The sequence below is a fragment of the Phocoena sinus genome, chromosome 17, assembly GCF_008692025.1.
Source record: "Phocoena sinus isolate mPhoSin1 chromosome 17, mPhoSin1.pri, whole genome shotgun sequence".
NCBI classification, from domain to species: domain Eukaryota; kingdom Metazoa; phylum Chordata; class Mammalia; order Artiodactyla; family Phocoenidae; genus Phocoena; species Phocoena sinus.
Window position 1 is genome coordinate 66,969,015 of NC_045779.1, and position 21,496 is coordinate 66,990,510.

Below are 21,496 nucleotides of genomic sequence, written 5' to 3' on the forward strand. Positions count from 1 at the left end.
ATAATCAACACCTTTTAACATATTTGTCAGCCATTTGTATGTCATCTTTGGAGAAATACCTGTAAATAAATAAATAAGATGGAGAGATCTACAAAGAAAACACCCTGACTTCACTCTCCTCTTTTTCCTCATCTCTTTTCTGAACCTTGGTTGCTGAATTATTTAGGAAGCACTATCTCTCACGTGGTAAAGGAAGATTTAAAGTTTAACAGTTCCTTCAGCTTCATGTTGGCTTCCTCGTCTTCTATTAAAAGAAAATGAAATAAATTTAAAAATAGCAACTATAAGGTATTAAGGTTTAAAAATAAATGTATTTTTTCTGTCTGTCAACCCTGCACCTATCTATCTATCTCGATAAATAAATAAATATGCTTAAAAAGATGTCTGGGATTTATCTAATATTCATGAAAGTTATTTCTGGCTGATAAAATTTTGATTTTCTTTGATTTTCTGTATTTTCCTGCATAGTTTTAAGTTTTTACAATGTACATGTATTGTACCCCTTTTGCAAGAAGAAAACGATTTTTAAAAAACAATTGAAAGCAGGTACACCAAAATGTAATTGATAGTTAATTTTGGATGGTAGGAATATTAAGAGTTTTTTTTTTTTTTTTTTTGTGGTACGCGGGCCTCTCACTGTTGTGGCCTCTCCTGTTGCAGAGCACAGGCTCCGGATGCGCAGGCTCAGCGGCCATGGCTCACGGGCCCAGCCGCTCCACACCATGTGGGATCCTCCCGGACGGGGGCACGAACCCGCGTCCCCTACATCGGCAGGCGGACTCTCAACCTCTGCCCCACCAGGGAAACCCTAAGATATTTTATTTGTAATTTTTCTGAATTTTTTTTATTTTGAAGAGGAATTTATAAAAGGAAAAATGTGAATTTAAGATTAATTCTTCAAGGATCCAGAGAGGGCAAGCAGAGTCAAGGTCAAGGTTGATGAGCCCTGGGTCAAGGCATCTTTTCAGCCAGGAGAGGCCCCAAGGCAGACAGCTAACAGGAAGGATACCGTAGCCAGGTTAGGGTCTCAGGGAATGGAATTGAAGTTGCTATTGGAAGCTGGACCTCTCCTGGCTTGCGGGCACCCAGCAGGAGCACACCGGCTTCCCCCTGGGTGGCAGAGGTCGGTTCCAGGGAGAATTTTTAAGCAGTGAAAGGGCTAAATTCTCACAGTTCCTACAGTGCCTATACAGATGCTGAGGTTTGACAACTGGAGCTCAGAGACCTGTCCAGACCCTCGCAGGAAGCCAGGTACAAAACAAGTGTTCCATGATTATAAATGAATCTGTGTAGTAGGCGGTACGTGGAGCATCACGTGAAGATTTTTTTTTTTCTTTTTCTAGAGTGGAGAGACATTCACTTTGGGAAGAAGCCACTGGAATAGGAGAAACTGCATAAGACAGGGGAGGGAGGGAGGGGCCCAAGGCCACTGGGTGGTTTAAAATGATAGGGGAGGTAAGGCACTGGGTGGGGGACAGAGAGGCAGCCTTCACTTCCATAATGTTGAAATCACACACTTGTGTGTCTGTCTTTTCACCGGACTGTGACCTCCTTCTACGGCTTGTATCCCCATCGCCTAGCAGGGCGCCCGGTTCCCCTAAGTGCTCCATAGATGATGAACTGAACGGAGGCAGCTCCTCGCTTCGGTCCGGTCCCGGCTCTTGTAGAGAAAGCAAGATAAACACATTCCCCGCAGGAGGCCAGCGTTCTCTTGCTCCTTTGGGGGAGACTACTGGGCATTCACAGGGGTAGTTTAATACTCCGGAGTGGAGGGATTGGTGCAGACAGCCGGTCCTCTGCACGGATTTGCCAACCTCAGCCCCGGGGGACAGCTGGAGACGTCGAAGGAGGTGGGAAGGTGCGTGCGCCCCTCTTACCAGGCCCGCGGATGCTGGTGGTACCCAAGGAGGCGCCCGGATCACTAGGGATAGAGCTAAGCCAGGGGTCTTCTGCGCGAAGTGCTCCCATCTCAGAGCATCCTGGTTCACCCATTTCACTAAACTCGCCTTCCCCATCTGGCAAGTGGGAAGGCTCTCTGCCTCCAGGACCCCTGGGGGCGGGGCGGGGAGGGGTGGGGAAGAGAGCAGGACTGCTGAAACAGCTGCACGCAAGTGAATGGGCATCACCACGGGGTTCGAGCTGGCTCTCTCGGGCCGCGGCGCGAGCGCGGCCGGGTTCCCCAGCCCGGTGAGGAGCGTGCCCTCCCCGCGCCATCTGGGCCCCCGGCGGCCCAGGCCCTCCCCGCCTCCGCGCGCGGCCCTCCGCGGCAAGATGCCCCGAGCTGCTCCGGTCGCGGGCGGAGGGGCTCGCGGGGCGGCGGGCCGGGCGGCGGGGAGCTGAGGGGCGCGGGCAGCGCTGGGGCCGAGGACGCACGCGGCCAGTCGGGCGGCGCGCGCTTTCCCCTCCCCCGCAGCCCGGAGCGCGAGCCGCCGTGACGTCACGGGCCGCCCTCCAGCCCCGCGCTCCAGCGGGCCGAGCGCGTGCGGCCGCCGAGCACATGGGCCCGCGGGCCGGGCGGACTCCGGGCGGCCGGGACCCGGAGTATCAGCGAGGGGCCGCGAGCGAAGGTGGGCCCCGGCACGCGCCCGGAACCCCCTGAGTGGATTTCCACGCGGAAAGGCTGTTGGCGGCCCCGGTGACCTGCGGAGACACGGTTGAATCCACCTTCCAGTAAGTTAGAATTCTGTCCTCTGCCTTTCTGGAAACTCGGAAGCCTCGGCCTTGCGGGTCGGGATGCGTGGTGAGTAACTGGACGGAAGGAAGGGGCTTTCGGATGCCAATGGGTGTGTTCACTGTGCACTTTTCTCATCCCCAGACTCTGGACTGGCAGCGAGTTTGGGCGTTTGGGGTGGGGGGAGGGGAAGAGGGTGACATCAAATGGCCCTTGCAGGGAGATAATTCTGGATTTGTGCTCTTGCTGAAAAGCGTGTTATTATCTAACCTCCCAATATAGACCCCCTCCCGTCGGTACGGGTTTGGATCCGCAGAGACGGTCTGGAGGCCCCTTTTGCTAACCGAGAGGTCTGTGAACCATACGATGCGACCTCCATCCTCTGACCGTCTCCTCCCCCTTAACCCCTACAAGGTGATTTCCGAAAACTCAGCAACTCTGTTTCTTGAAACTTTCTCAGCTTTTGCATTGCACTTACCGATTTGCCGGGGCCCTCCCACCCCTATCATGGTAATTCTTTTGGCATGGATTGTTGATTTGGTTAGATTTATCCTCCCTAGGCTAATGTGCTCTTATTAATGCCAGTGTTTGTGGTCCGGAGTGTAGCCTCTCGGGAAGGGCAGCCATGAGGCTGCATGTGTTCGGTGTGCGGATACACCATGAATTTTCCTGAGAGTTGGCAGGCATGGAATATTCTTGTGTTCACTCGAGCCCCTGATTTCAGGCCCTTCTGTAAGTTGGGAGAAGAGAGGAAATCCCTTGTGAGGGGTTTTAGGGAGAAGAGGGTGAGGTTGTGGTGTTTCCTTTCTGGTCTTCTGTTCTCCAGAGAGAGGCTGGCAGCCCCGTCTCATCCCTCCGTTCCCCCACCACTTGGCGTCCTGGCTACTGGAGCTGTTTAGTTGCTGGAGAAAACCCTGAAGAAACGTGTGTTTGTCTGCGGTGGCTGGGCGGGGCTCTGAGGAGGTAGGGACTGCATCTGCTCTGCTCCTTGTCATAGGGTGTCGCAGGCCTCTTTTGCATACTGGCAGCGACAAGTTGAGGCTTGTTCATTTGACACAGTCCTGTGGTCACAGCGAATCTCTCTAAAGCTCTAACCAGTGGAGAAGGGGGTTGTATGGATCCTCTGAACTCTGAGTGGGACTTCCTGAAAGATTTATTAGGAGAAAAACCTTCCTGGAAGCAGCAGAAGAACAAACACAGAATCTCTGGCTGGGCAGAGCCTCGTGGCCTGGTCTCCACTATCTGGGAGCAGTTACATCTTGGAGGTGAGGAGTGCCTCGTGGTCTGAGGCCTTGGCACGAGGGCCCGACTGGAATTCCATGCATGGGTCTGGTGATGGAAGGGCTCCGTGGGTGCAGGGCCGATCGTAATGCTGTACCCAGTGAACTCCCTGGGGGGATTTGTTATGTGATCACGTTTTTGTTTTGCCTGGTTAAGCGTGGTTTTTATTCTTGTTGTTGCTTTGCCGACTTTGAGTGCAGAATTTTGCATAAACCAGGCTTCCCCTGAAAAGTAGAAGAAATCAGTTTCTTTTTCTGGTTGCTTTTCCTCTCTCTTCCTCCGTCTCCTCTCCGTCCCTCCCCCATGCTGTCCGGTTTGTCCTTTCTGTCCAGGGCTGGAGCTTTTCTGGACTGGAAAGAGGGAGTTCTTCTCAGCTCTGAAATATCAGAACTCACCCCCTCCCGCCCCCTCCAGCCCCGCAACTGATTTCTGTGATTGCTGGTCTGAAACCCGGTGATTCTTCACCGTCCATATCCAGTTGATCTCTTGTGCTTTTAGCTTCTTTTTCTTCCTCCTAAATGGCAGGCAGGCAGGCTGGGTTTGGGAGTCTGTGTCCCAGGGCCTCCGCCTGCCCGGGATGGACAGTTTTCTCGGACAGCTCAACGAAAGAACCTCCTGGACGATAAGACAGCCTTCCTTTATTCCTCTTTGTGTGATTCTCCCTGAATTTGGTCACACCAATGGCGGTGTTGACCCTTTCCTGCGGAAGTGAGGACCTGGGATAGTTGCTGGTCCATATTCTTTGGCGAGGTAGCCGCGGGCCTGCTAACGAACGGCCGCACTTCACTGTGTGTTAGATGTCAGATGGCTTCCTGGATGCTCAAGCTTTTTACTTTGTATTTCCTTTCCTAGTTGGCTGGAGACATGGCATTCTCCCTGTTTTGTTTGTTTTTTTTAAACTCCGGATGCTGGTTTGTAATCTCTGTAAGAGGCCAGGACTCCTCCTTTATATACCCTGTGTCTGCGGTGGGGTGGGGGGAAACCCTGAATCAAGATGGAAACAGAGCAACAACGTGGAATAATTTTGACCGTAGATGAGTTCCGTTGACGGTCACTTCTACCCCTTCCCTAGAAAACCTCAGAAACTCTAGGCCTTACAGGAGAATGCTGCTAAAATGGGTCCTTTGACGGGTTCTTCCTCTATCTCTTCCGTTTTTCTGGTCCCCAGTAATCTAAGGATCTAATAACAGTAATAGTAAGTGATAATAGTTTCTTTCTTTGTTTTTTTGGCCGTGCCGTGTGGCACGCAGGATCTCCGTTCCCCCACCAGGAATCGAACCCGCACCCCCTGCAGTGGAAGTGTGGAGTCTTAACCACTGGACCGCCAGGGAAGTCCCGATAATAGAAGTAGTTTCTATAGTAACATTGAAATCGTATATCAGGCCAAGCATGTTCTTCCCATTTCATGCTCGCTATAGCCTCACCAAGGCAGTTATTATAAAATGTCTAGCAGTGATGGAGTTCTTATGACGGGCCAGACTCAGTTCTAAATGCTTTAGATATGTTATCTCATTTAATCTCCCAACCATCGCATAAGGTATTATTATTATTATTATTATTATCACTGTTTTGCAGATGGGGGACCCACAGCTCAGAGAGATTAAAAATATCCCTACCCTCACCGTCAGGTCACACAGCTAAGGAGTGGCAGAGCCACTGGGATTTGGACCTGGGCCACCTGGCTCCCTGGTTCTCTAACCACTCCTAGAAGTTAGAGGACAGTGAAACTAAAAGCAAGCAAGGATGCTTCTCGGCCTGGAGCGGGAGGGATCAAGTGTGTTCCCCAGTCTGCCCTCCTCACCCGGCACAGATGGAAACCCCAAACCCTGTGTGAAGACACTGCCTGCTCTGGCTGCCAGCCCGTTCCACTAACACTGGGGTCAGGAAGTCATGGGAGGGGGGCTGCAGTGTTTGAAAAATTCTGGACGGGGGTCTGGGGAGCCTGCGCAGAGCCTCAGTCTTGGTGTGAAATCTCCGGGCATTTGCAAAACGCTACATCCAGGCGTCCTGCCTGGCTTTGTGACCAGCATATAATCACTGTGAACATTCGGAGCAGATGGGAGACAGAGCTCTTTCTGCAAATGATCACATACTCTCCCCCCGATCCCCTGCCCCCGCCCCCCAAACTATCTGAGTACCTGTCTCTCTTCTGAGTGGGTGCTGGTCCTGTAGCAGCCCTAACAATACAAGGATTGTGGTGGCCCTTCTCCCAACCCTGTCATTAGAAACGAAAACAATGCCAGCCCATAAACACAAGATTCACATACACGAGGCCAAAATGGTCTCAGTCACTTTTTAATTCCAGAATTCGGAATGTTTTTCTTTTATTTTCTCTTCCTCTTTTTTCTGAGGGGGGCAGGCAGGGGTATGGGGTGTTGTTTTGCTGGTGCCTGTGGGTAGTCTGAGCCCCAGGGTTATTTGTTGAGCTGCCTCTTTTCCCTCCTGGACCATGCATTTCTTGGGAGCAGCAGGGGGCCGGGAAGGCATGGGGGATGCTGGCAGTCATCTTCATCTGGTGGCTCACTCAGCCCTGGGACTTTGTTGGATCAGGTGGCTGCCAAGAACTGCTTTATTTTCAAGGAAACAAGCGATGCCCAGTCTCCAGTCATTGTCTTCTTAGATGTGAAACAGCCCGACAGGGTGGGAAGCAGAGGGTTTGCCCTGAGGGAAGGGACAGGGAAGAAAGGAAGGAAGACTGAAAGCGGCAGAAGGCACCTGGGTCGCCTGAGACCTGGGTTCCTTTGGGGCAAGTTACCTGACCTCTGTAAGCCTGTTGACTCGCCTATGAAATGGGGATGGTAAAGCACCAGCTTCACCGGTGGCTGTGAGGAGGAAATAGGGGATGAACAGCTGGCGGGTGTTCAGCACAGCGCCTGGGCTCCTGGTAAGTGCTCAGCAAAAGTTAGCTAATATTATTACTGTTACAATTATTGGGTTTTATTACGTCCTGTGGCTGCTTGGAGTGGTGGTTTCTGAATACGTTGTAATGCGTAAAGGTAACATTCTGGTTACATAGATCATAAAATGGCAGTGACTTCACTAGTGTTCTTTGCAAGCATCTGAACAAAATACTGGCTAATAGATGTAAGAAAGAGATAGAAATGGGGAGAGGTCTCAGAAAGGACAGGAATCAGAGGGTGCCCCTCAGGTGTCAGCCTGCTTTTATATGTATATATAAAGTTTTTTTCATTTTTGGCTGCGTTGGGTCTTTATTGCTGCGCGCAGGCTTTCTTTAGTTGCGGCAAGCCGGGGCTACTCTTCGTCGCGTAGCGCAGGCTTCTCAATGCGGTGGCTTCTCTTGTTGAGGAGCACGGGCTCTAGGCATGTGGGCTTCAGCAGTTGTGCATGCAGGCTCAGCTGTTGTGGCTCGCGGGCTCTAGAGCACAGGCTCAGTAGTTGTGGCGCACGGGCTTAGTTGCTCCGTGGCATGTGAGATCTTCCTGGACCAGGGCTTGAACCCATGTCCCCTGCAGGACATTGGCAGGCGGATGCTTAACCACTGTGCCACCAGGGAAGTGCCGTCAGCCTGCTTTTGCAGGTTACTTCAGCTCTCGCTGCTGCTGAGAGGAGAATAGTTTCCCCCTCCCAGGGATGATGCAAAGCACTTAGCACAGTGGAAGTAAGCTCTTGAGGAAGACATAAAAATGATTGTTATTATTGGTTATTCTTCAGGGCTCCCTTTCCCTGGTAATTTGGCCCTAACATTTGCTACTCTGTTTAAGATGGATTGGTCGAGCCATTCATTTACTGAGCAGTTGCTGGGTGGCAGGCACTGTTCTAGCTCCTGGAGATCCAGCAGGGAAGAAAAGAAACAAAAATCTTTGTCCTCCTGGAGTTTCCATTCTATCCAAGCCACACAGTGGGGACAGGGTGGTCCCCACAGGGAGTTGGGGAACGGATAGAGGCAGCGCAGACAAAAACTACACCGACTCCTGACACCACTGTATTAGTAGATGGAAGGTGCTTAGCACAGGGCTGCCATGTGGTAATGACTATGTAAGTGGTGGTTGCTATATTTATAATTATTGCCTTCCTTTGGGGGCTGCCTCATAAAATAGCAACCTCCCTAACTCCCATTTCCATTCCTGAGTCTCACTGTTGTCCATAGTACTTGTTATGGACTGAATGTTTGTGTTTCTCCAAAATACATATGTTGAAATATTAACCCCCAATGTGATGGTATTTAGAGATGGGGCCTTTGGGAGGTAATTATGGATAGGTGAGGTCATCAGGGTGGGATCCTTGTGAGGTGATTAGTGCCCTTATCAGAAGAAATACCAAGGAGCTTGCCTTCTCTCTCTGGCCATGTGAGAACACAGCAAGAAGGTAGTTGTTTACAAATCAGGAAGAGAGCTCTCATCAGAAACCAGATTGGCCAGAACCTTGGTCTTGGACTTCTAGCTTCCAGAACTGTGAGAAATACATTTCAATCATTTAAGCTACCCCATCTGTAGTATTTTGTTATGGCAGCCTGAACAAACTGAGACAGTACTAATCGTTACCTGATATACCGTATATCTGTCTTCTCTTCTGAAATTGTAAACTCTGTAGGGCTGAGGGCTTCATTCATTCATTTATTCATTTTCATCAATTCAGCACATACTTATTGCATGCCTACTCTGTGCCAAGCAGGGTTCTAGGTGCTGGGAATGCGGAAAGGAACAAGAAAGATGTTGCATGAATGGTGCTTGCATTGCAGCTGAGGTAGACACATTGGGAACAGCAGACATAATACACTAAGGACATTTACAGTGTATTTGAGGGTAATGTGTTCTATGGGAACAAGTGGAGCAGAGTCAGGGTCTGGAGGGCTGTGGTGGGCTGCAGTGTTAAGGCGGCTTCAGGGCAGCCTCTGTTGACAAGCTGTTACTGGAGCAGCCTTGAAGGAGGTGAAGGGGTTAGTCTTAGAGGATGGTGTTCCTGGCCCAGGGAAGAGCCAGGTTCGAGGCTGAGGGCAGGGGTGGACCTGTGAGAGGGAGAAGCAGGATGAAGAACGGATTGGAGTGGTGAGAGCAAGGTGGACAGAGGTGGAAGGGGAAACCAGAGCAGTGTTCAACGGCGTTGCACGTGAAGTCTCCAGGCCTTTCTAAAAGACTCTGTCTTGTGCACAGTAAAATGGGGAGCGACTGAAGGGTTTAAAACAAAAAGCGGATTTGCTCTGATTTAGCTTTCAAAATGATCAATCTGGCTGCTGTGTTGAGAAGAGACTAAATCTAGGCCAGAAGTCAGGACACCCGGGTCAAACTGCAGGGGCTGCAGGTGCATGGTCCAGGCTGGTAGTGGTGGACAGGAGCTTCTGGACTGCTCACTGTGGTATCCCCAGGCATCTAAAAGTGCCCTATCCAATGCGGTAGCCACTAGCTTTATGTGGCCGCTGAGCACTTGAAATGAGGCTGGTCTGAATGGAGATGTACTAAGATACACGTCGGATTTCAAAGACTTAACACAAAAAAAGTGATATATATTCCGTAACATCTTAAGGAAAAACCCGAATGAACTTTTTGGCTAACCCAATATCTCATTACTGAATTTGTTAACGTTAATTACATGTTGAAATGGTATCTTGGATATATTGGGTTAAATATGATACATCGCTAAAATTAATTTCACCTGTTCCTTTTTTTTTTTTTTTAAATGCAGTTACTGGAAAATCTAAAATTACCTGTAGCTCAAATTCCATTTCTATTGGGCAGTGTAGCTCTACGACAACGCCTGGGCCGTGATAGGCATTCAGTGAATCCAGAGTGAGTGGGTGAGGGCCAGGCACAGGGGATTCTGCACGGAATAAGGAACCATCCCTGTCTTCAAGAAGCTCCCAGTATGGGGACTTCCCTGGTGGCGTAGTGGTTAAGATTCCGCCTGCCAATGCAGGGGACCCGGGTTCGAGCCCTGGTCCAGGAAGATCCCACATGAGGCAGAGCAACTAAGCCCATGCGCCACAATTACTGAGCCCACGAGCCACAACTACTGAGCCCGCGTGCCACAACTACTGAAGCCCATGCTCTGCAGCAAGAGAAGCCACCACAATGAGAAGCATGCTCACCGCAACAAAGAGTAGCCCCCGCTCGCCGCAGCTAGAGGAAGCCTGCGCGCAGCGACTGCTGACCATAGCAGCTGGGAGGCAGGGAAGACAGGTGGGAATGGAGCTGCAGGCAACTAGGTCTGGTGTGACTGAGAAGGCTCGAGCAGGAGGGACGTGGGAGATAGGTCTCCAGTCTCAGCGAGGGCCTTGCAGACAGGGAACAGAGAGCTGAGGACCCTGGGCCTTGGGACTGTGGCTGAGGTGGGAGAGGCAGGAGTGGCCAGTGGGTCAGCCCCACCTGCTGGCCCACTGGCCACTTAATGACCAGCAGAAGTGATTTAAATGGGTCCTGCCAACCCTGGGATTGTAACCAGGAGTAAATTCCCAGGTTTACATTTAGAAGGATAACAAATGTAATAGAGGATGGGTCTAGGAGGGAGGTGCCTGACATGGCCCTGGGTGGACAGAAATGTAATCAGGGAGATTTGAATGAGCTCTCCTCTGATGAAAAAAATACAAGCTTATCTCTAAAAATCTGGGGGGGAAAGTCTATAAAGATAAGTATTATTTCTTGAGTTAAATCCAATCACTGTTTTGTCTTTACTGTTGCTTTTTTAAAAAAAGGTTGTAATTATGGTATGTATCAATATGTTTGTGTCCTGACTTTTCTTAGTTATCATTAAGTTGTAAGCATTCCTGAATATTATTACATATGCTTTTGTCCATGTCATTTTTTATTGGGTAGATGATATTTCTGCAATGCTTAGCTCATAATAGAGCTACATATAGCTTATATATATAAATCTTCTATTTTTCGTTTCATTTTTTTGATAAACTCCCCGTCCTAGGATTATTGCATCATAGCATCTACTATTTATTTATTTCTGGCTGCGTTGGGTCTTCGTTGCTGCACACGGGCTTTCTCTAGTTGTGGCGAGCAGGGGCTACTCCTCTTTGCAGGGCGCGGGATTCTCATTGCGGTGGCTTCTCTTGTTGTGGAGCACGGGCTCTAGGCACACGGGCTTCAGTAGTTGTGGCATGTGGGCTCAGTAGTTGTGGCTCGTGGGCTCTAGAGCGCAAGCTCAGTAGTTGTGGTACGTGGGCTTAGTTGTTCTGCAGCATGTGGGATCTTCCCAGTCCAGGGCTTGAACCCGTGTCCCCTGCACTGGCAGGCATATTCTTAACCACTGTGCCACCAGGGAAGCCCCGCATCTCACTATTTTAAAAGTTTTAGTTAAATATTGTAACTCATGAGATTTGCACTGAAGCCAAATTTGCTATTATCTGGTGAGATGCGTGATGTTTGTTGCTGTCCATGATACACTATGTCATGAACAATTAAGTATAGTGTGTATTAAATGCTAGACATACGTGCATATACATCATATGCACCTGTATTAGCTTTTTCTTAACTTCCATTTATTTAGCAGATATTTGTGGGATGCCTGTTGTGTGCCAAGCACTGTTCAAGGTCTTGGATGTTCAGTAGTGATCACAACAGATATGGTACCAGTTCTAAAGGAGCTTATTACTTAGTGGGGAGACAAGCAAACATACACCAAAAAGTAACACTACTGTAAGGAATATGGAAGAATATGAAATCGAATAATGTGGAAGATCGTGTGTATGAGGTGAGGGGATTCACACTGAAATCCTACATTTGAGTGAGACAGGAAGATTTGGGGGAAGTTAACCAGAGAAGGAGCAAAGCACAAAGGAGAAGATTGATAAATATGACTGTATAGTAAAGAAAAAAAGACTAAGAAAAAAAAAAAAGAACAGCTTTAATAATAAAGAATAAAGAGTTCCCCAAAGTCAACCACAAAAAAACCAAACAGCCTCATAGTAATGTGAGTAAAAGATATGAACAAACAGTTCTGAAAAGAAGAAAGCAAAATGGACAGTGCATGTGGAAAGATTCCAAATGTCCCTAATATAGTCAGGTGTACTGAGGTCTGATCTGTAGACCCTAGAGTCCACCCTGTTTAGCAGACCGCTAGGTGGTTTGATAAATGCACACAGCTGTGTAACATAGTCATGTCCATCATCATGAAGATACAGAACATTTCCATCCCCTGCCAAAGTCCCTCCTGCTTCTTTGTAGTTAACCATCTCCCTGACCTCAGCTTCTAACAATCACAGATTTGTTTCCTGACCTCATGGTTTGGTTTTGCCTTTCGTGTATAAATGGCATCGTCCAGGATGTAGCTCTTTGAGACTGGTTTCTCTCCTGCAAGTGAGATCTTCCACCTTGTATGTGTCAGTCGTTAGGCGGGTTAGATTGCAGAGAAGTGTCCTGTTCTCTGGATATGCCACTGTTATCCATCTTCCAGTGGAAGGACACTTGCGTTATTTCTGGGGCACATTTTTTCACGTTTTAAAACGTGCCAAAAATAGGAAGTCTGACGCAAGTCTTGGGGAGGCTGTGTGGGGCATGGGGTCCCCTGACTCAGCTAGTGACTGTGGGGTTGCTTGAGAGACCAGTTGGCAGAACGCAATGAAATCAAAACATACGTGCAGCCCCACGCCTCGGTACCTCTGAGAACTCACAGCTCATGTTATGTGCTGTTGAAGGATACTTCGAGGTGGGTGTGAATGTCTAAAAGAAAATGGACTGGAAGGATCTAGATCAAATTCGCTCTCATCCTCCTGGGAGGGAGGAGAGGATGGGGCTGGTGGTGACGGTCAAAGGCTACTTTAACTTTACCTTTCATGTTTTATAAAAGAAGAATATAGGCACATATATCACTTCTGCATTTTGAAAACATATAGTAAGGAAAGCAGACCGTGTGTATATATGACCACATGTTCATGGTTGTAAATTCAGGGTTTTAAAAATTTCTTTTAAAAACTAGTTTGAAGGGACTTCCCTGGCAGTCCAGGGGTTAAGACTCCGAGCTTCCACTGCAGGGGCTGCGGGTTCGATCCCTGGTTGGGAAACTAGGATTTCACATGCCACCAAAGCAAACAAACAAACAAACAACAAAAAAACTAGTTTGAGGGGGAGGTATTCTAGCCCGAGAGAACAGCATGCATGAAGGACCCAAGGCAGGAAAAAGTTTGGGAAGTTCATGATGTCAAGAGACTTCTGTGGGTGGAGTGGAGTGAATGTCCAAGGGTAAGAGACACAGGACCTGGACGGGGTCCAGGGTGGGCAGGTGCCTGGTCTTGGAGGCCTTAAGCACTAGTCCAGGCCTCTGTGGGCTGCTGAGTGGGGCGGAGGCCTGGTTTGATTGACATTTTTGCTCGGTAGACAATAGATTGGATGGTTGACAGTGGTAGCTGGGCCCGTTTGGAGGCTGTGTGGCAGCCATCCAGATGAGGACCCTGGACCCTGGCTCTAGCAGTGGAGAGGGGGAGAAGAGGACAAATTCAGTATTTATTTTGGGGAGAGAAAGGACTTCTGCCTGGAGGGCAAAGTTGGAAGGGATCCAGGTGGGACTGAAGAGGTAGCTGAGGACCTTCCAGTCCCCGTGAGGAGCTTGGACTTTATCCCGAGGGCGGTTGGGAACTGTGGGAAGTTTTGAACAGGGGCAGGGACGAGATCAGAGTGGCATTTCAGGGAGACCTGTGCACATGCGGTGTCCTGGGCCTGGGGTCACTGAAGAACATTCTATAGTTAATGTGGCTGAGAATACACCAGTGACCCTCTGGTTGGATGCTTGGCTTTTCCTGTTTTTCAAAAGGAAAGAGGAAAAAGAAAAGGGCCTCTGTGTGGGAAGCCCCTGAAATTTACGGGAGAGCAGCTGTAGGAACAGGGGTCCCTTCTGGCATTTATCGTGTCGGGGGTTTATCCCACAGTCCACTTAAGTAATCATTCATCCAACCGGGGCCAGGGGCAGCTTTGGGATCACTTAGCCAATCTTCTCACTGAGAGACTTCAAAGAGAGATCACTCCTATCCTTGTGGTGTATCGCTTTTTACAAAACAGACGGTTGCATTCGGTCCAAGAACAACCTATGAGGCTAAGGCCAGACTGTCCTGGCCGGGTTGACGCTCAGAGAACACCTCCGGTGGAGACCTGGGGCTTCTTCCGCCGGCTGTGCTTCTCAATGTCATTGCATCCGGATCACCAGCCTTGCAGTGCCGCTCGCCCCTCAGTACACTTGGGAGAAGATGGCCTCCCAGGAAGTGCTCTGGAAATAGAAGGGGAGCTCGGGGCTGCCCCCTGGCCTTTGCTTGGTGCAGAGTTCCCCTGTCCTCTCGCCATGCCTCGAGGTTGGCCAAAGGCAGTGTCTCTTGCCTGTCATTTCCCTGGACAGTCCACATGTGCTTTCTCCGCTAGAGACACTGCCCACATACTTATCCCGCTTTTCTCTGCAAAGGGTTTTGAAAAAAACGAAGGGTGCCAAAGGATAGGGGAGATCACTGTATCAGTCATGGTAACGCGTGGAGGTGGTCTCGGCAGCCGCGGCTTACACAGCAGCATACGACGGTTTTCACATTTTATACCTGAGCCATTGCTGACACCCTTGACCCTTGATTATGCACCTCTTTCCCCTTTGGTCCAGCAGTGAGACCCGGCAGCACTGGCGCCAGAACACCCTCTGGAGAGCATCCACTACCGGCCCCAGCTGTCTCCCTGCTCCCACGCCTGGCTTTTAAAAGGGCAAACTAGATCCTGAGACTCAACGACTTAAAAGCTTTTATGGCTTCCCATTATTAGTTCGAGTACCTGCTGTAGAATAGACCCTCATGAGTATTGATTGAACTGCTGAGTGATGTGAACCCAGTGATGTGTATCTGGGATAAGGACCCAGCCCTCACCAACCCTCCAGGCTGAGTGCTTTCTGCCAGATGGATGCCTCTGCTTGGATCAGAAGGAAGGCTTGTCTGATTAGAGGCAGCTGGTGAATGTCGGTTTTGAATAATGAAGGTTTGGAATGGCGCTATTCTTTGGAGAGGGTGGGTGCCTGCAGATTCACTTGTGACAGTCACGTCTCACCCAGCTGGGGAGATGGGACAGATTTCAATTCCTTTCCCACTTCCTCTTCTAATTAACTCCTGTTGATGCTTTATGACTCAGCCTAGGGGTCACCTCCTTCAGGAAACATTCCTTCATCCCCTCCATGCACCCTGAGTTGTCACAACTCACATCCTGTTGTATTGTGTTGTGGCCATGGATTCCCAACAGGGCTTGCAAACTCAGTTGCTTAGGAAGACGAGCAGATGATATAAATGCACCAGGTGAACCCGATAGAACACAGTAGGAAGGGTGTGGACTGGCCGACAACTGGTCCCCTCTCTGGACCAGAGGCGGCTGCTCTTTGATTCCAGCTCCCCCTCTCCGCCTCCCCATTTCCCCAGGCCAGAAAGGAGATTCACGACTGCCAGACCTTCTACTTTTGAAAGAGAAGCTGGGTATCATTCTTTTTTTTTAATGAAAATTCTCCTGATTTTCAAATGTTTCAATTCAGATTTTTAAAGAAGGCTCACAGGCCAAACAAAACATGTGTGGGCCTGACGAGGCCCCTGGGGCCAGCAGTTTGCAGCCCCTGCTTATGGCTCTCCCTGTCCCATTGCACAAGCTCTTCCAGACATGACGTGCTTTCCTGTGCCCCCAGCACCTTGCAGGGAGCCGGCAGGGCTTGGTGGATGCTCCCTGCTTAAACCCTTATTGACTTGGGTGCTGCAATAGAGTGCCTCCCGCATAGACGGCATTAACATTTTTTCTCTTAGAACTGTTTGCACATAATGCTGTTCTGAGTTGCTTCTTCAGCCCCCTGCATGCTTCCGTGATAGGCTGCGTGTCCCTGGAAAACTAATCATTTCCTAAATGTTAACTGCTCTTTTCCTTTTCCCCTTCCCTCTCCACCCCCTCAACACATGTTGGCCTTTTTTGGGGGGTGTGGGAGGGGAAGCCAGACCTTTCGTATCCTGCTGGGCTCCTAAAGTGTTGGTCAGCTGTTATTAGGCAGTGGTGGTTTCCGGCTAGCTCATGGACTTTTGCCCTCCAAGTTGGTGAGCTTTTGCTCATTTCCATCGGGGGAAAAATGCATGACTTTCAGATTTCTCTTCGTTTATGGTGAGCCATCATGGCAAAGTTGCTTAAAGAAACAAGCCAATCAGCTACCAGGAGGAAGCAAAAGCCCCACCCTGTTTTGTTCCGTGTTTTCCATCTTGTTATCTGTCTTCACATTGTGGAGGCAAGACTCAATAAGAAGCTTAATATGTGCCTGAAACTGAGCAAGGCTCTGGGGAAATAGAAAAGAACCGTGGATTTGATAGTCTGGAAGATCCATCCTTACCTTTCAGAGATGCAGAGGGAGAGCAAAACCAACGACAATGACGACACAGTGTTAATGCAGCTGTAGTGCAGCGTCACGTTCTTTATTTAGCATTATTTAGCTATAAAATGGCATCATAGAGATATTAAGCCCTGACTCTGTGCCACTGTTAAGAACTTGTCCATAGTAATCCATGTAGATAATAACTATGAACTGATGACACGGAAAAATCACAGTGGAACAGTGACATTCAATGACCCGGGATTTACTGTGTGTCTCACTTGCTGGTGCTGTGCTAGGGCTTGTAGCTACACTTGGGGAATCCCTTGAGATCCCCACCCCCCTAGTCCAGTGCAGGGATACAGACGTGTGCTTTTGCACATGGCGACGACACCAGGGTGAGGTCGTGGTTGTCAGAGAGGGACAGGGCGATGCTGGTTCTCAGGGGATGAAGCAGCTGATGACTGAGGTCCAGCTGGCCCGGGAGGCTTCTTTTAGAGGAGGTGAGCCTTGCGATAGGGTAATGGGTGGCAGAAGGAGAGGGGTTTGCCTGTTACAGAAGGGCTATAGTCTTTGTTTCTTATCTTGGAATGGGAATACTATTTCCTCCCTCTGGTTGGTTGTAAGGATTTGTACTAATAACAATAGCATGATTACTGACAACAGCTGGTGTTCTGTGAGAGCCCACTGTGTGATGGGCACAGTGCCAAGGGCTTCCCTTCCATCACCCCATACACTGATCAGCAATACCTTATGGGATAGGAACCATCATCAGCCCCGTTTTTCAGATGGGACAAACTGAGGCTCAGAGACGTTAACTGACTTGCCCAAGTTCACACAGCTATTAAAAGGCAGGTTGGAACCCAGGTCAGAGTGCAAAGACTAGGTTTGGAACCAATCCATTAACCAATCTATTAACTTCAGATACCCAGGAAGTATAAAAATGAATCCTTTTCCCTAAGAAGTTTCTTTTTATTCCCAACCCTGCTTTCCCATCCCCCTCTTCTTTACGCACCCCCCCCCCCAAAAAAAAAAGGACAGGACAGTTTCGACTTTGGCTGCAAATTTTAGCTATGATAACCCACATCTCCGGTTCTAAACTAGACAATCTCTGGATGGAGATTGAGAGAGAAAAGGGGAAAATGAAAGTAGCAGTTGTCCTAGGTGATATGAATTACATTAAAATGGTTTCCAGGGCTTCCCTGGCGGCGCAGTGGCTGAGAGTCCACCTGCCGATGCAGGGGACGCGGGTTCGTGCCCCGGTCCGGGAGGATCCCACATGCCGCGGAGCGGCGGGGTCCGTGAGCCATGGCCGCTGAGCCTGCGCGTCCGGAGCCTGTGCTCCGCAACGGGAGAAGCCACGACAGTGAGAGGCCCGCGTACCGCAAAAAAAAAAAAAAAAAAAAAAAAAAAAATGGCTTCCAGGTTTTGTTGTTTCTGCGTCACAAACCCGTTTTAATTATACCTAGAAATTGGTACTGGTGAGTAGGAGTGGGGTTGGGGAGGGCCACGAGCAGACTGACAGAGAAGCTCCGAGGGCGAGGAAAAAGTTTAGGTCTCTGGACCAGCATTCTCCTCTCTCGCTCTGGTCATTATTGTTAAGTGGCTCGCAAGCTTTAGGCAGCGTGGGTGCTTCTGTCTTCTCAAACTCTGACCCCAGACTGTCTGCTTGGAACCTCAGCTTTGCCACTGAATAGCTGCATGGTCTTCAAATCTCTGTACCTCCTGGTTTCTTCATCTGTAAAATGGGAGTAACAGCTCTGCTGTTCTAGGACGGTTAAGAGGATTAAATGAGTGAACACACAGAACGCCCTCATGCCCGATGCTGCTTTCTCTGTGAGGTCACAGTGCGCGCCTGACTTTGCCCAGTTTTTTACCTTCCAGTGTCAATCTGTGCTTTCTTGGGGAAATCAAGTCATTATAAATGATCATTGGTGTGGCTCTCCGTGGTTCACTAAGTTCTCCCAGCAGCAGAATCGTCTTGATGAAATCTAGGTCCGATCACGTAAGTCCTGTTCAGAACCCTCCCGTTAAGTCCTGGTCTCCTTCGGGATGAGCCCACAACCTCACTGTGACCTGGCCCAGCTCAGGGACGAACGACAGGCTGCCCCTCTCCTGTCATCACTTTCCGTGTGGCTTCTCCACCTTCAGTGTCACTCACCCACCCCAACACATCCCCGGTCCTCTGAGCTGTTTTGTTTCCCTGTTTAGCATCCGCCACAGTCTAAAGTCCAGTCTGAGTTATCTGTCTTGCCTGTGATCCGTAACCCCCAATAGAAAACAGGCTTCAAGGGAATTTTGTTCACTTTATTGTCTCCTGTATTCCCCGTTGTCCAGCCCAAGGGTCATTGGCTGAGTGAATGAATGCAAATAATCTTCGCATTTTAGTCTGACAACGGACCTGTGAATTGGGGCTTATGATCTACATTTGACAGATAGGAAACTGCATACTGTTTTCCACAGCAGCTGCACCCTTTTATATTCCTACCAACCATGCACAAGGATCCCCAAATCTCCCCATCCTTGCCAACACTTGTTACAGTCTGTTTGTACACTTGCTATTCTGTTTGTTTTTAATTTTATAATAGTATGTATGTAAGTGGCATCTCATAGTGGTTGTGATTCGCGTTTCCCTAATGATGTTGAGCATCCTTTTTTTTTTGGCAGCTCCCGGGCCCTAGCAGTGCAAGTGCCAAGTCCTAACCACTTAACCACTGGACCGCCAGGGAATTCCCTGAGCATCTTTTTATATGCTTACTGGCCACTTGTAGATCTTCTTTGGAGAAACGTTTATTTTTTATTTTTTTCCGGTACGCGGGCCTCTCACTGTTGTGGCCTCTCCCGTTGCGGAGCACAGGCTCCGGATGCGCAGGCTCAGCGGCCATGGCTCATGGGCCCAGCTGCTCCGCGCCATGTGGGATCCTCCCGGACCGGGGCACGAACCCGTGTTCCCGTCATCGGCAGGTGGACTCTTAACCACTGCGCCACCAGGGAAGCCCAAGAAGCGGGTTTTTTGTTGTTGTTGAGTTTTAGAGTTCTTCATATTTTCTGGATATAAATCCCTTTTCAGGTAGATGATTTGCAAATATTTTCTCTTGTTCTGTGGGTTGTTTTTTTCACTCTTGAAAGTGTCCTTTGATGCACAGGGGGTTTTAATTTGGATGAAGTCCAACTTATTTATTTTTCCTTTTGTCGTCTGTGCTTTTGGTGTGAGGGGCAGACAATTGTGCCAAGCTTAGCCAGGGCCGTCCAGCCAGGAGTGGCAGAGCGTGTGTCCTGACCACTCATTGTATTGCTCCGAGGCTCCATCCTTTGGATTCCCATGGCCAGTGCTTACCCTGGGTTGGTGTCTCAGTTCAGCTCTTATGTGTGTTATCTTGTTCATCTTCTCAGCATCTCTACCAGCTGGATGCACTCACCCCATTTCCCAGCAGTGGAGGGGTGCACCCAGCAACCTGGAACCAGGTAGAGACTCACTAATGCAGCCGTCAGCAGCGTAGCTGGGGTCATGGTGCACCCACCGTGGACATTCCGACTCACCGCGTCACTTTCCCACAAAATACATGATTTGGGAGTCGTGCTTCCCACAAAACAAACGATTAGCAAACATTTTCTAATCATTTGGGGACCGAATTTCTTGTAGTTTCAACAGTCAGTCCATGATATTCTCTTGATATCTACAAAAGGAGATGGCGTCATGAGCATCATAGGAAACGAATTCCCGTGAGTCCCCCACCCTGCTTAGGGCGTGACCCGGAATGAATTGCGTCCTTTTTCTAGCCTCTCCCAACTACCAACCCCTAGTATTCTCCCCCTGAACCAAGAGTTATCCTGAATCTTGGTGTGCATTATGTCCTTGCTTAAAATTTTTTCCCTATATGTTTCTCCCTAAATATGACATTACTTTTCTTCCTTTTGACCTTTACAAAATTCCACACCGTATGCAGCTTGCTTTTCTACTCGGCATACGTTGGTAAGTCCACGTGGATGTGGTCAGTTTCTCACTGCCGTCATCTGTTCCGTTGTGTGAACAGACCACAGTTCATTCACCCGTTCTCCAAAGACATGTGAGTTGTTGGCAGTTTTTTTTTTTCCTTTTAATTTTTTTCCACCACACACAAGCAGAGCTGCTGTGAGCGTTCTTGTACACGTGGTCACAAGGGCCAGAGTTTCTGGCTAAGGTGGTAGGACCCAAGGCTGCTTTTGGATTTTCCTGGGATCATAGACTTTCAAAATCGGAAGGGATGTCTTCGGCTGAGGACTGTTGACCCTCGTCAGTAATCTGAAAAGAAATGCTGTTGGTGTGATGGTGAGCAGTGTAGCTCCTGGAATGGGACGGCCGCGGGTTCACTCTTGCCTTTGCCTCATTCTGTTACTTAGTTCATCGTGCAATGAACTTAACTTCTCTCCGCCCGTTTCCTCAGCTGGGAACGGAGGACAAAAGGCCCCCCCGCATCATTTTGAAGTTTAAATGAGATAGTGCGAGACCTGGGGTGGGGTGATAACAGACCCTGAATAAGCCCTCCCTGCTGTTAGCATTGTTCCCTGTTGGCGGTTAAGGATCTGTTATACCCGCCCCAGACTGATGCTGGGGTAGTAACTGACGCCCAGAATGGTCATGAAACAGCCCTGGTGCAGATTACCTTCCCCTCCATGTGGGCCCAGGATTCCAGGCAGGTTCCCAGTCCAGCTGGATCGCTGCCCTCTGGCAGGTCATCTTGGCCTGCCCAGGCGGGGTTTCCCCCTTTTCCCATCCATACTTCCCACGCTTTTCTGCATGGAATGTAGGCATGCCGGGCACCTCTTCCAGTGTTTACAGTGGCCTTCAGCTTAGATACCCCCAGCCAGGATAAACCTTTCCGAAACAGATAAACTGATTGCAGCGGAAGAGAGTGGGCTCCCAAGAGGTCTCACCTGGCCCGTAAGCCTCCACGAGGAAAACGTAGCCACGTCATTCCTGCGCTGTCGCCTGCCTCGCGTTCCAGTCTTTAGGCCCAAATTATGAGAGGAGGGCAAGCCGGTCCCTCTTCCAGGAGAGCAACACGTTTCATCAGCAAGATTTATTCATTCGTTTATGGCTTAGATCCAGAGCCTGGGCTTTTTGCAACCGGGGGCTCTGCCTTGTGTTTTGAATCGTTCTGATACTTGGTAGCAGAGGGCCACCCGAAGCCACAAATAATCGCTCACCTGCGTGAGAAGCATAGAAAAACAGTGTAATGGATAAGAGCGCGGTTTTCTCGTTTGCACAGCATCGGTTTGAGATCCACTTGCCTTCAAAAGTCTCAGATCTCCCTG

The 21,496-nt window shown here is 49.4% G+C and overlaps 1 long non-coding RNA gene across 2 annotated transcripts in view; it reads left to right on the top strand.

Annotated features, from left to right (window-relative positions):
• The first annotated feature begins 3,697 nt into the window (after positions 1-3,697).
• Positions 3,698-21,496, top strand: part of LOC116742347 — a 396,625-nt gene continuing 378,826 nt past the window's right edge. For both annotated transcript variants that reach the window (XR_004346443.1, XR_004346444.1), the window contains exon 1: positions 3,698-3,936. This is a non-coding gene — a long non-coding RNA (uncharacterized LOC116742347). The remainder of the gene's footprint in view (positions 3,937-21,496) is intronic.